This window comes from Atractosteus spatula, unplaced genomic scaffold (assembly GCF_055471065.1).
Source record: "Atractosteus spatula isolate fAtrSpa1 unplaced genomic scaffold, fAtrSpa1.hap1 Scaffold_5, whole genome shotgun sequence".
NCBI lineage: Eukaryota > Metazoa > Chordata > Actinopteri > Semionotiformes > Lepisosteidae > Atractosteus > Atractosteus spatula.
Genome location: NW_028296879.1, coordinates 163,396 through 177,604, shown reverse-complemented (window position 1 = coordinate 177,604; position 14,209 = coordinate 163,396). Strand labels below are relative to the sequence as shown.

Sequence of the window (14,209 nt, the reverse complement as noted above, 5' to 3'; positions counted from 1 at the left end):
TTGCCTGCCCTCACGTATTTAGCAAATGTGTATCCTATGCCGGCTAGGTATAATAGGTATCTGGTCAGAGAAGTTTTTCGTTTTGTGTGGAACAAAAAATACGAATATGTAAGACGGGTTGATATGTATAGACCCATAGAAAAGGGGGGCAGATCAGTACCAAACATGCCGATTAAGCTGAACTGTTTGTTTGTGTCTGGTTTGTGTGCTGCTTTGAAACAGCCTGTGTCACATGATTACCAGTACTTTGTGAGATTTTGGTTATCGAACAGCATGCGCAGACTCACCAGCTGGAAGAACGACGTCCCCCACGGAGAAGATCTACCCTGGCATTACAGGCATGCAGTGTCCTGGATAAGGAAGCATCTGGAGTCGGTGGATGAGTCGGAGCTGCTGGACCACAGGGCACTGTATTGCGCTATAATAGAAAGAGCAGAAGCCAGGGTTGTGGGGGGCGTCGCTGACGAGATCTGGGGAAGAGTGCAGCCTAAGGGTTTGCGTCTGGACTGTCTGGACCTTAATTGGTTAACGGTGTGGAAGAGGCTCCCTGTAAGAACTGTGCTATATAAGCATAAGTTGACCAAGCAGGTTGGGTGCCCCCGAACGGGTTGTCATTTCGAGGAGAGCATCGAGCATGTTTTTTGGTCGTGCAATTTTGCTCAAAAAGTGTGGGAAAAGAGTAACGCTCTTTTGGGAGCCATAGATTGCACTTTTGCATTGAACCTTGCGACAATAATGTTTGGTGTGAGGGGGGGGGGGAGAACGAAAGGAACGGTTTTTTTGTTATGGTTTTTGATAAGTTTTGTGAAAATTGAACTGTGGGCCGCAAGAAATTTACTGGTGAAGAAGGGAGTGACATGTGATGTGGGGGGGGTGTGGAATAAAGTCCTATGGGATGTCAGATGTATGGTGGCCACAGATAAAAGGAAGTGGAGTTTCCACGCTGTTAAGGAAAAGTGGAAGGTATTGGCTGATGTCTGACTACTGCTGTTTTGTTTTTTTTGTTGTTTCATGATTTGATAGGCTTCTCGCGGGGTTTTGTTTTTGTTATTCGTGTTTCTGTATGTTTGATTTTGCTGATTGACAAGGTTTCTGTGGACTTTTTTGATGTTGGACAATTAGCCTTGTCAGGTTCTTTCTTTGGGCTTCCTGGGAGGACTTGGTCGGCCACGGAAGGGTCGACGCAGCGGAAGGCATCGCCTGGAAGGTGTGGCAGGACAGCGCAAGACCCATCCAATGGGTCGTTCAAAGGAGGGGTTCCGCAGCGGCGAAAGACCATCGGGAGGGGTTGTTTTTCATTGGGGTGTTTTCTGGTGTGCAGTGTATGTATTGAAGGTTTTTTTTTTGTGTTTGTATTTTTCGTCTTTTCTGAGGATGCGGGAGTAATTTGAGGATTGGGGAGGGACTGGTTTTTGCATAAGGGGCGGGATTATGATAATGAATGGTTTCTGTTAGTTTGACATGTTTTGTGACTTTTTGGTTTTGGATTTTGTTTTTCGGATGTCCATGTGTTTTTTGGTTTGTTGTATTTTGTATTTTTGTAATAAAAAACAAAAAAAAAAAAAAAAATCTGTTCTTATCAGTTTAATATCTGATACGTCCCCCATCGGGGGACCACATATTAAACGGATTTTTGGAACAGGGAGCTGGATCAGGAGCTTGCTCCGTCCTCTCCACGCATCGGCCCGGTATTGCAGCGCCTCCGGGAACGGTGCACTACCTTCTCTCAGCGGTGAAAAGACAGACGTAGCTAGCAAGCAAGCGAGGTGGACCGGAGCTCCTTCCTCTCCGGTCTCGTCTCTCGTCCATCTGTGTGTCTCTGTGTCTCTCTCTCTCCCCCTCCCCGTTCCCGTGCTCCCTCCGTGCACTTTCCCGCGCCTCGACTCTCTCGGCAAGCAGGCCGGCCCCCTTTTCGGCTCCCGTGCGTTTTCCCTCCAAAAAACTTAGTTTTTTCCTCCTTTTTCCAGGGAGGCAGGCGTGGCTTGTGTGTGTGTGTGTGTGTGTGTGTGTGTGTGTGTGTGTGTGTGTGTGTGTGTGTGTGTGTGTGTCCCCGTCCTTGCAGGCGGGCCCCTTTCGACAGCCGGCCGTTTTCCCTCCAAAAAACTTAGTATATACACCTTTTCTTTCTTTTTTTCGGCAGGCAGGCAGGTGTGTGTGTGTCCCCGTCCCTCCCGAGAGAGCGCTGCCCCTTGCCTCTGCCCGCAGGTGCCGACGGTCCGCTTTCGCTTGCAGCTCACTCGGCACGGCTGCTGCTGGTGGGAGGGGCCTAAGCTAAGGAGGCCGGCCGGCTGGCGCCCCCCGCGGCTGCGGTCGTTGTCGGGCCGTTGACAGGAGATCAAAGAGCAGGGCCCCCGCCCGGGACTGGCGGGCAGGCAGGCGAGCAAGCAGGCAGGCAAGAGAGGGGGAGAGCGGAGTCCGGGCGGCCGGCAGCCGCGTGCGGACCGGGCTCCAGAGGCGTCGGCCTGCGCCGCTGCGCGCCAGCCGGACGCCCGCGCGCCCGCCCAAGGCCGGCGTCGGGCATCGCTTCTCGGCCTTTTGGCTGCGATCCTTAGTACGTGGCAGGCCCGCGGCTGAGGTAACACCAAAAGACCGGGGAGAGAAGACCGGAGAGGACACCGCCTGGAGGAGACTACGCTGCTGGATTTGCCGGATTTGGACTTTGGATTGGCCTGGACTGCGCTTCGGATTTTCGTTTCCTGGATTGGACGCTTGGACACCAGAAGACTTCGGTTTTGGTGAGAAGGCTGCTTCGGCAGCCGCAAAGGCTGCGGAACGATGGCTGCGGATCCCGGGGCGGCGAGGACGGCTGAGGAGGGTCCCAAGATCCGGAAGACCATCCGCTTCATCTGGAAGCCGGATGGAGAGATGCCGGGGAGGGACGTCTTCGAAGAGGAGATCCTTTTTGGGATCCTGGGTTTGGACGTGGCGGATATCAAGTGCTTGCAGGGGAATCGGGCGCAGCGCTATATGGATCTCTCGTTCGTGGAGGAGAAAGGACATCGTGGCGCTTCCGAGAAGATCATGAAGGCTAAGGAAAGTGGCAGGCTGGAGAATTACGTGTGTCTGGGGCTCCAGAGCAACAATGAAAGGTCAGTGATTCTGCACATGTTTGACCCCTTTGTTCCCGATAGTGACGTCACGACCTTCCTCCGTCGTTACGTCGACGTGTTGGACCCCCCTCGTATCATCATGGACCCCTACAAGGTCTGGACCGGGAAGAGGCAGTATCACGTTGAGCTGAGGCCAGACGACAGAAGTAAGGACGGTTTCGCCCACCCGCCTGCCACTTTCGCCATTGGTCCAGGTAGGGGGTACTTGTTCTACGGGAATCAGCCGCCGTTCTGTCGGAAGTGTCGGGAGTCCGGGCACCGGGAGGCCGAGTGCAACGCGGCGGAGTGTGGGAAGTGCCACCGGCGGGGTCATCAGGCCCGGAATTGTCCCGTTAAAGAGTGTTCCTTGTGTGGCAACACTGGCCATTTGTATCGCAACTGCCTCCTTAGGAACGCCGAGTATGCCAGAGCTGTCCATGACGGATCCGGCCTGGCGGTGGGAGAAACGGAGTCGGACGGCAGTGAGGCTGGGGACACCGAGGACGAACATCAGGATGGTGGTGGAGCGGTCCCTGGGGGAGCCGGGAAGGATGCCGGATGGACGGTGGTGGTGCGGCCGAGACGGAAAGGGAAGGGGAAGGGGAGGCAGCATGAGGAGGACGGCGACGATCCGCAGGAGGGACCATCTCGGGTCGAGGACGGGGTGGTCGGGAGCTGGGCGGATGTGGTGAAGGCCCCCCCCCCCGCCCGAGCAGACGCAGGACCAACCGCAGCACGGGGGGCAGGTGAGGAGGAGGAGGAGATGCACCACATGCCTGTGTTGAGGAAGAAGCCTAGGAAGCGGTCGCAGGCTGGCAAGGGACAGATGGAGACGGGCGACAAGAAGAAGAAGACATCCAGGGAGTACTACGGGGAGGCGGAGCTCGTCCCGGAGACGGTAGCAGCTCTGGTGACGGCGCCAGAGCAGGAGGTGATGGCAGACCGGGAGGTGATGGCAGACCAGGAGGAGATGGAGGAGGGGGCAGCGCCAGCGTCAACGCAGGACGGTCAGGAGCTGGGGGACACCGCAGGCTCCCTCCCCCCTGGGCAGGGAGACAGAGTCATGGCACGGGGCCCCTTCTCTGTGGCGCAGTGCCTTTCAGGTGAGGGGAGCCCTGTGGTGACGTGCCAGGTCGACACCCCGGACCGCGAGTACTCGCGCCGGCCTGACCCTGACCCGGGCTCCAGCCCCAACCCCTCTCCCGACCCCCCTCCCCCCGATCCCGACCCCGACCCCCACCCTGACCGGGGCCCCGACCCCGGCCTCGGTCCCAGCCCCGGATTTGTTCTCGATCCCGGGCCCGACCCCGTCTCTGACATGGAGGTGGGCGTGAGCCCAGTCCCTTCGGTCACCTACATCGAGGGGACAGACACCGACAGTTCGGTCAGTGCAGCAGGGGCAGAGCATCCACTCAGCTCTAGCTCCAGTGACGGTATGGAGAGTGACAGCCCCCCGGAGCAGCCATGACCTTCACAGTGGCCACGGCTAATGTGAGGGGTCTGCGGAACCGGGAGAAACGAGCTGGAGTTTTCCGATATTTGTCCCAAAGGCTTTTGGATATTTGCTTTTTGCAGGAGACCCATCTGAAAGACCACGACGATGTGCTCGCTTACCAGAAGGAGTGGACAAAGGGGCCCTCGTGGTGGAGCGTTGGGGGGGTGAACTCCTCTGGCGTGGGCATCCTGTGTGGTTCCCCAGGGTTTGCGGCACAGGTGGTCAGCTCTGTGGTCCCCGGGCGCCTGCTGGTGGTCGACGGGACCCGGCACGGGGTGCGGACCCGGCTGATCGGTGTGTATGTCCCGGCGGACCGGCGGCAGCAGGGCTCCTTCCTGAAAGATCTGGAGCCCCTGCTGTACACAAACAGAGAGCTGATCATCGGCGGGGATTTTAACATCGACCTGGGGGACTCACAAGGTGAGGGTGCCCATGGGTTACGGTCTCTGATTGCAGATTTTGGCCTGCGGGACGGATTTCAGAATGTCGCACATCACACCTGGGACAACGGAAGGGGGACCTTCAGGCGGCTGGATTATGTCTTCACTTCGGCGAACTGGACGACCCTAAGCAGGCAAGCGACCCCTACTTGGTTTTCCGACCATCACATGCTGACGGCTTCCTTTGGTGTTGAGGACCCTCGTTTCCAGGCCGGATACTGGAAGCTGAACAGGCAAGTCCTGCAGGAGGCGAGATACCAGAGGAAGATCGCTACAGTGCTGAGGGCATGTGCGGAGAGGAGGGACGCCTTCAGTTCGGCGGTGCACTGGTGGGAGTCCTGTAAGCGCACCATCGCGGTGGTGACGAAGAAGTACTGCAGGATCCGCCGCAGCTTGGAGGACCGCCAGTGCACCAAGCTCCAGGAGGAGCTCGAGGCACTGTATGCGCAGCTGAACCAAGGGGGCGCTTACGAGGGGGAGAAGATCGCCCACATCAAGAGCCTGCTTAGGGGTAAGTGGCTGCAGTGGGCTAAGGACTTTCTTTTCAGGCTCCGTGGAGTCTGGAGGGAGAATGACGAAAGCTGCTCGTCCCAGTTCTTCGGCGCCGTGAGGAGGCAACAAGAGCGAGGCTTCTTTGACGGCGTTCGGAGGACGGACGGGTCTGTAGCCACTTCCATACCCGGGATGTTGGAGTGTGCCACAGAATATTACAGCACCCTGTTTGCTGAGAAGGAGACCGACGCCGGTATCAGGAGCAGGCTCCTGGACGGAGTGGAGCCGGCGGTAGACGACCCCGCTGCTCTGGGCGGGGCAGTGTCAGGGGCAGAGATCCGATCTGCCCTGATGGGGATGAAGAAGGGCACTGTCCCTGGCATAGACGGTCTACCGACCGAGTTTTACCTCACCTTTTTTGACCAGCTGGAGCCGCTCTTGGTGCAGGTATTCAACGAGGTGCTGGATCGTGATGGGCTCGGTGCCACCATGAAGATCGGTGTCATCTCCCTCGTCCATAAGGGAGGTGACAAGGCAGACCTGGGGAATTGGCGGCCAATCCAGCTCCTGTGCACTGACTATAAGATCTTGGCCAGGGTGCTGGGCGGCCGCCTGAGAACAGTGATGCCGGCCTTGGTGCAGGCTGACCAGACGTGTGGTGTGGCAGGCCGCAAGATCAGCTGGACCCTGCAGCTGATCCGCGACGTCATCGCGTGGGTGGAAGATAGAGGCCTGCCGCTCCTGCTGGTGAGCCTCGACCAGACCAAGGCCTTTGACCGGGTCCATCACGAGATTCTGTGGGCACTCCTGAAGAGGAAGGGTCTGCCGGACGGGTTTGTCAGGTGGGTCCGGACCTTGTACAACGGGGTGGCATCCCGGGTATGCGTCAACGGAGCGTTGGGCGGGCATATTCCAGTGCGGTGTGGTGTGCGACAGGGCTGTCCTCTCTCGCCCCTGCTGTATGTGCTTTTCCTAGAGATCCTCCTGGACCAGCTCAGGAGGGATCCGGGAGTGGATGGGATCCTGGTGCCAGGTGGAGGAGGGCAGATGGCGAAGATCGCGGCATATGCAGACGACGTCACGCTCTTCCTGGGCTCTGAAGGCGGCCTGGGGAGGGCGCTCAGCATTGTCGAGGATTTCTCAAGAGGTACCGGCGCCCGACTGAACAGGGCCAAGAGCTTAGTGAAGGTCTTCGGGACCTGGCCGAGCGAGCCGCGGGACTTTGGCGGTCTGTCACGGACGACTGGGCCGCTGAAGATCCTGGGGGTGAGCTTTCACTCCACAGATCCTGGAGGTGTCAACTGGGAGGCCGGGTTCCGGAAAGTCAACCGGAAGCTAGGCCTGTGGCAGCAACGATCGCTAACCTGGATCGGGAAGGCGCTGGTACTGAAGGCGGAAGTCCTGCCTCTGCTTCTCCACCTGGCGGTAGTGTACCCCCTGCCGGTCCGGAAGCGGAGAGATCTGGTGAGGAGCATCTTCAACTTCGTCTGGGGTCACACCTACGAACGGGTGAAGAGGTGTGATATGTACAGACCCCTGGCCGATGGGGGTCGGGGGATCTTGGACTTCCCGGCGAAGTTGGACTGCGCCTTCATAGCGAGCCTGTGCACGGTCCTGCACGACAACCCGGCCCACCTGTGCAGCCGGTTTGTCAGTCTCTGGCTGGCGGCGAGCATGCGGCACCTGACGGTCTGGACCAACACGACCCCCAAAGCAGAGCGGCTCCCGCTGCACTACCGCCACGCAGTGCGGTGGCTGCGGGCACACCCGGGGATCAAGGAAGGGACGAACTGTTTGAATCACAGGACCATGTACAGGATGGTGAAGGCGGAAGAACGGCCGGCGATCCCGGGTGTGTCCCGGATCATCTGGCAGCGGGTCCAGCCGGAGGGGCTGGATAACAAGTTGAAGGACCTGAACTGGCTCTGCGTGTGGGGTCGGCTGACGGTCAGGGCCGTCATGCATGCGCACGGGCTCTCCAGACAGAGCCTGTGCCCGCGACACGGCTGCGCGGGCGAAGAGACGGTGGGTCACGTCTTCTGGGAGTGTGCCTTCGCCCAGAGGGTGTGGAGATCGTGCGGGACCCTCTTTGCACAGGTAAGCCCCGATTCCCCCATCACGCAAGCGTCCGTCCTGAGAGGGATCGCCGGCATCCGGGGCCGGAACCGGAAATTCCTGCTGTGGCTACTGGTCAGCCTGGTCAAGGCCTTCATCTGGGATGCCCGGACAGACCTGGTGAAGCACGGCGTGGAGAAGCCTGCTTTTGGGATCCTGCGGAGGGTGAAGGAGGAGGTGGCCAGGAGGGTCCAGTGGGACATTCATAGATGGGGGTTTGCCGCAGCAAAAGAGCGCTGGAAGGATTTGTGCACGGGACATTAGGGGGGTGTTGGTGTGGGACTGTTTTATGATTTGTTAACGAACTTTTTTCTAATAAAAATATATAAAAAAAAAAATCTGTTCTTATCAGTTTAATATCTGATACGTCCCCCATCGGGGGACCACATATTAAACGGATTTTTGGAACAGGGAGCTGGATCAGGAGCTTGCTCCGTCCTCTCCACGCATCGGCCCGGTATTGCAGCGCCTCCGGGAACGGTGCACTACCTTCTCTCAGCGGTGAAAAGACAGACGTAGCTAGCAAGCAAGCGAGGTGGACCGGAGCTCCTTCCTCTCCGGTCTCGTCTCTCGTCCATCTGTGTGTCTCTGTGTCTCTCTCTCTCCCCCTCCCCGTTCCCGTGCTCCCTCCGTGCACTTTCCCGCGCCTCGACTCTCTCGGCAAGCAGGCCGGCCCCCTTTTCGGCTCCCGTGCGTTTTCCCTCCAAAAAACTTAGTTTTTTCCTCCTTTTTCCAGGGAGGCAGGCGTGGCTTGTGTGTGTGTGTGTGTGTGTGTGTGTGTGTGTGTGTGTGTGTGTGTGTGTCCCCGTCCTTGCAGGCGGGCCCCTTTCGACAGCCGGCCGTTTTCCCTCCAAAAAACTTAGTATATACACCTTTTCTTTCTTTTTTTCGGCAGGCAGGCAGGTGTGTGTGTGTCCCCGTCCCTCCCGAGAGAGCGCTGCCCCTTGCCTCTGCCCGCAGGTGCCGACGGTCCGCTTTCGCTTGCAGCTCACTCGGCACGGCTGCTGCTGGTGGGAGGGGCCTAAGCTAAGGAGGCCGGCCGGCTGGCGCCCCCCGCGGCTGCGGTCGTTGTCGGGCCGTTGACAGGAGATCAAAGAGCAGGGCCCCCGCCCGGGACTGGCGGGCAGGCAGGCGAGCAAGCAGGCAGGCAAGAGAGGGGGAGAGCGGAGTCCGGGCGGCCGGCAGCCGCGTGCGGACCGGGCTCCAGAGGCGTCGGCCTGCGCCGCTGCGCGCCAGCCGGACGCCCGCGCGCCCGCCCAAGGCCGGCGTCGGGCATCGCTTCTCGGCCTTTTGGCTAAGATCAAGTGTAGTATCTGTTCTTATCAGTTTAATATCTGATACGTCCCCCATCGGGGGACCACATATTAAACGGATTTTTGGAACAGGGAGCTGGATCAGGAGCTTGCTCCGTCCTCTCCACGCATCGGCCCGGTATTGCAGCGCCTCCGGGAACGGTGCACTACCTTCTCTCAGCGGTGAAAAGACAGACGTAGCTAGCAAGCAAGCGAGGTGGACCGGAGCTCCTTCCTCTCCGGTCTCGTCTCTCGTCCATCTGTGTGTCTCTGTGTCTCTCTCTCTCCCCCTCCCCGTTCCCGTGCTCCCTCCGTGCACTTTCCCGCGCCTCGACTCTCTCGGCAAGCAGGCCGGCCCCCTTTTCGGCTCCCGTGCGTTTTCCCTCCAAAAAACTTAGTTTTTTCCTCCTTTTTCCAGGGAGGCAGGCGTGGCTTGTGTGTGTGTGTGTGTGTGTGTGTGTGTGTGTGTGTGTGTGTGTGTGTCCCCGTCCTTGCAGGCGGGCCCCTTTCGACAGCCGGCCGTTTTCCCTCCAAAAAACTTAGTATATACACCTTTTCTTTCTTTTTTTCGGCAGGCAGGCAGGTGTGTGTGTGTCCCCGTCCCTCCCGAGAGAGCGCTGCCCCTTGCCTCTGCCCGCAGGTGCCGACGGTCCGCTTTCGCTTGCAGCTCACTCGGCACGGCTGCTGCTGGTGGGAGGGGCCTAAGCTAAGGAGGCCGGCCGGCTGGCGCCCCCCGCGGCTGCGGTCGTTGTCGGGCCGTTGACAGGAGATCAAAGAGCAGGGCCCCCGCCCGGGACTGGCGGGCAGGCAGGCGAGCAAGCAGGCAGGCAAGAGAGGGGGAGAGCGGAGTCCGGGCGGCCGGCAGCCGCGTGCGGACCGGGCTCCAGAGGCGTCGGCCTGCGCCGCTGCGCGCCAGCCGGACGCCCGCGCGCCCGCCCAAGGCCGGCGTCGGGCATCGCTTCTCGGCCTTTTGGCTAAGATCAAGTGTAGTATCTGTTCTTATCAGTTTAATATCTGATACGTCCCCCATCGGGGGACCACATATTAAACGGATTTTTGGAACAGGGAGCTGGATCAGGAGCTTGCTCCGTCCTCTCCACGCATCGGCCCGGTATTGCAGCGCCTCCGGGAACGGTGCACTACCTTCTCTCAGCGGTGAAAAGACAGACGTAGCTAGCAAGCAAGCGAGGTGGACCGGAGCTCCTTCCTCTCCGGTCTCGTCTCTCGTCCATCTGTGTGTCTCTGTGTCTCTCTCTCTCCCCCTCCCCGTTCCCGTGCTCCCTCCGTGCACTTTCCCGCGCCTCGACTCTCTCGGCAAGCAGGCCGGCCCCCTTTTCGGCTCCCGTGCGTTTTCCCTCCAAAAAACTTAGTTTTTTCCTCCTTTTTCCAGGGAGGCAGGCGTGGCTTGTGTGTGTGTGTGTGTGTGTGTGTGTGTGTGTGTGTGTGTGTGTGTGTGTGTCCCCGTCCTTGCAGGCGGGCCCCTTTCGACAGCCGGCCGTTTTCCCTCCAAAAAACTTAGTATATACACCTTTTCTTTCTTTTTTTCGGCAGGCAGGCAGGTGTGTGTGTGTCCCCGTCCCTCCCGAGAGAGCGCTGCCCCTTGCCTCTGCCCGCAGGTGCCGACGGTCCGCTTTCGCTTGCAGCTCACTCGGCACGGCTGCTGCTGGTGGGAGGGGCCTAAGCTAAGGAGGCCGGCCGGCTGGCGCCCCCCGCGGCTGCGGTCGTTGTCGGGCCGTTGACAGGAGATCAAAGAGCAGGGCCCCCGCCCGGGACTGGCGGGCAGGCAGGCGAGCAAGCAGGCAGGCAAGAGAGGGGGAGAGCGGAGTCCGGGCGGCCGGCAGCCGCGTGCGGACCGGGCTCCAGAGGCGTCGGCCTGCGCCGCTGCGCGCCAGCCGGACGCCCGCGCGCCCGCCCAAGGCCGGCGTCGGGCATCGCTTCTCGGCCTTTTGGCTAAGATCAAGTGTAGTATCTGTTCTTATCAGTTTAATATCTGATACGTCCCCCATCGGGGGACCACATATTAAACGGATTTTTGGAACAGGGAGCTGGATCAGGAGCTTGCTCCGTCCTCTCCACGCATCGGCCCGGTATTGCAGCGCCTCCGGGAACGGTGCACTACCTTCTCTCAGCGGTGAAAAGACAGACGTAGCTAGCAAGCAAGCGAGGTGGACCGGAGCTCCTTCCTCTCCGGTCTCGTCTCTCGTCCATCTGTGTGTCTCTGTGTCTCTCTCTCTCCCCCTCCCCGTTCCCGTGCTCCCTCCGTGCACTTTCCCGCGCCTCGACTCTCTCGGCAAGCAGGCCGGCCCCCTTTTCGGCTCCCGTGCGTTTTCCCTCCAAAAAACTTAGTTTTTTCCTCCTTTTTCCAGGGAGGCAGGCGTGGCTTGTGTGTGTGTGTGTGTGTGTGTGTGTGTGTGTGTGTGTGTGTGTGTGTGTGTGTCCCCGTCCTTGCAGGCGGGCCCCTTTCGACAGCCGGCCGTTTTCCCTCCAAAAAACTTAGTATATACACCTTTTCTTTCTTTTTTTCGGCAGGCAGGCAGGTGTGTGTGTGTCCCCGTCCCTCCCGAGAGAGCGCTGCCCCTTGCCTCTGCCCGCAGGTGCCGACGGTCCGCTTTCGCTTGCAGCTCACTCGGCACGGCTGCTGCTGGTGGGAGGGGCCTAAGCTAAGGAGGCCGGCCGGCTGGCGCCCCCCGCGGCTGCGGTCGTTGTCGGGCCGTTGACAGGAGATCAAAGAGCAGGGCCCCCGCCCGGGACTGGCGGGCAGGCAGGCGAGCAAGCAGGCAGGCAAGAGAGGGGGAGAGCGGAGTCCGGGCGGCCGGCAGCCGCGTGCGGACCGGGCTCCAGAGGCGTCGGCCTGCGCCGCTGCGCGCCAGCCGGACGCCCGCGCGCCCGCCCAAGGCCGGCGTCGGGCATCGCTTCTCGGCCTTTTGGCCAAGGTCGGAGGTCGAGGGAGGGACGAGATCGGAGGACAACACCTTTCTACTGAGGACGCCGTTGGATTGTTTCATTTGGACCCCGGACTGTTTTCTTGGATTTGCGTTTGGATTTTGGACTTTTGGATTTGCGTTTCACTTGGGACTTTTGGTGCGTGGGCTGCTTGGCAGCCGAAAGGCTGCTTTTCGTCATGGCTGCGGATCCCGGGGAGGCGACGAAGGACGGGCTGAACCCCAGCGTACGATGGACCATCCGCTTTCATTGGAAGGCGGAGACGGAGCCTCCGGGACGTGAGCTTTTTGAAGACGAAGTGCTGTTCGGGATACTGGGATGTAAGGCGAGCGATCTTTTATGTCTGCAGGGGAACCGGGCACAGAAATTTATGGATGCCACCTTCAACAGTGCTAAACTGCACAAGGAGGCGGCGGAGAGATGTGCACGAGCGAAGGCGGACGGGAAACTGCGTGAGTATGAGTGCGGGGGCCTGCAAGGCGACAATAAAAGGTGGGTGGTCGTCCACATGTTCGAGCCTTTTTTGACTGACCAGGATGTGACGACCTTTTTGCGTCGGTACGTGGAGGTGCTTCAGGGCCCATATGTCATCAGTGACACCCGTACTGTCTGGACTGGGAAGCGCCGCTATCAGGTCGAGCTACGGCAGGATCTAAGGTCGCCGGACGGCTTCGCCCACCCACCGGGCAACTTTTTCATCGGGCCAGGTAGGGGGTATTTGTATTATTGGAACCAGCCGGATTTTTGCAGGAAGTGTCGTGGCTTTGGACATCGCGAAGGGTCGTGCACTGTCGGAGAGTGTGGGAAGTGCCACCGCACTGGCCACTCCACACGGGCATGCCCAGTAAAGGAGTGCTCCCTGTGTGGGAACACGGGGCATTTGTTCCGGCAGTGCAGCCAGAGGGGCAAGGACCTGGAGAAGGAGATCCGAGACTGGGTACAGCGGCCAGAGGAGACCGACGGGGAGGAGGAAGACCGACCGGAGGGCGGCAAGGCCCACAGGAAAGGGGGTAAGCACCGGGAGGAAAGGCAGGAGGAGGATGGAGGGCAGGAAGGAGGACAAGGAGAACTCGCAGGAGAAGAAGAGGCACGACCGGGAACTTCACGGGAGGTGAGGAACCCTAGCTGGGCAGATGTGGTGAGGGGGACGCGCCCCCTAGTGGCGGCAGAAACATCTGCAGCGTCGGGGCCGGTGGGAGAGGAGGGGGGGGCACCAGCTCTTACCCCCCTAGGAAAGAAACTGCAGAAACGGTCCCGAGCTGGGAGGCGGCAGAAGGAGACCCAGGAGAAGAAGAAGAGGACGGATGAAGGAGGAGACGACGGAGAACACCGGGAGGAGGTGACAGGCCCGGAACAGATGGTGGAAGAGACGCCCCAGTCAGCCTCGAGTGACTCCGAGTCTGATGACACCGCGGACTCTCTGCCTCCCGGACAGGGGTCCGGTCCGGCAATCTGCCACACCTTCTCGGTGGCGCAGGCTGCGACAGACGAGGGCAGCCCGATAGTGGACTGCCAGGCCGGCATGCTTACCCCCGAACAGGGTTTTCAATGCAGCCCCCTGGGGGGGGTCGCCTTTATGGAGACCTCGGACAGTGACACCTCTGCGAGTACAGCAGGGGCGGCGAGCTCACCCGAGCCCGGCCAGGGAGAGGAGATGGAGAGTGACAGCCCCCCCTTAGAGCCACCATGACCCTCGTGGTGGCAACAGCCAATGTGAGGGGTTTGAGGCAAAAGGACAAGCGGACGGCGGTGTTTTCATACCTGTCTCAGAAGAATCTGGATCTGTGTTTCCTCCAAGAAGTACATCTCAAGGACCTCGACGACGTGAGGGCCCTCCAGAAGGCGTGGAGGAGGGGTCCTTCGTGGTGGAGCGTCGGAGGGGTGAACTCTGCCGGTGTGGGTATCCTGTGTGGCTCGCCAAGCTTCACCGTCCAGATGGTCAGCTCAGTGATCCCCGGACGTCTGCTGGTGGTGGATGGCACCTGGAAGGGGACGAAGATCAGACTAATCGGTGTGTACGCCCCAGCAGACAGACGCCAGCAGGGCTCCTTTTTGAGAGATCTGGAGCCCTTGCTATACACCAACAGGGAGCTGATCATGGGCGGCGACTTCAATGTCGACTTAGGAGACTCGCACGGCGAGGGAGTTCACCTGCTGAGGTCCTTGATCACAGATTTCAGATTGCGAGACGGGTTTGATAACGTTGCACACCACACCTGGGACAACGGACGGGGGATTTTCAGACGCCTCGATTATATCCTCTCCACTGTAAAGTGGAAAGTCCTAAGCAGGCAGGTGACCCCCACCTGGTTTTCAGACCATCAGTTGCTGGCAGTCTCCTTT

General features: G+C 59.8%; 5 non-coding genes across 5 annotated transcripts; all 5 read left to right on the top strand.

Moving 5' to 3' along the window:
• Window positions 1-1,529: 1,529 nt before the first annotated feature.
• Window positions 1,530-1,722, top strand: LOC148806440 (U2 spliceosomal RNA). Its single transcript, XR_016089601.1, has one exon. It is a non-coding gene; the product is annotated as a U2 spliceosomal RNA (small nuclear RNA).
• Window positions 1,723-7,934: 6,212 nt separating this feature from the next.
• Window positions 7,935-8,122, top strand: LOC148806439 (U2 spliceosomal RNA). The gene has a single exon (XR_016089577.1). It is a non-coding gene; the product is annotated as a U2 spliceosomal RNA (small nuclear RNA).
• Window positions 8,123-8,905: 783 nt separating this feature from the next.
• Window positions 8,906-9,096, top strand: LOC148806438 (U2 spliceosomal RNA). The gene has a single exon (XR_016089253.1). It is a non-coding gene; the product is annotated as a U2 spliceosomal RNA (small nuclear RNA).
• A 781-nt stretch (window positions 9,097-9,877) lies between these two features.
• On the top strand, window positions 9,878-10,068 carry LOC148806437 (U2 spliceosomal RNA). Its single transcript, XR_016089252.1, has one exon. It is a non-coding gene; the product is annotated as a U2 spliceosomal RNA (small nuclear RNA).
• Window positions 10,069-10,853: 785 nt separating this feature from the next.
• On the top strand, window positions 10,854-11,044 carry LOC148806436 (U2 spliceosomal RNA). Its single transcript, XR_016089251.1, has one exon. It is a non-coding gene; the product is annotated as a U2 spliceosomal RNA (small nuclear RNA).
• Window positions 11,045-14,209: the final 3,165 nt, after the last annotated feature.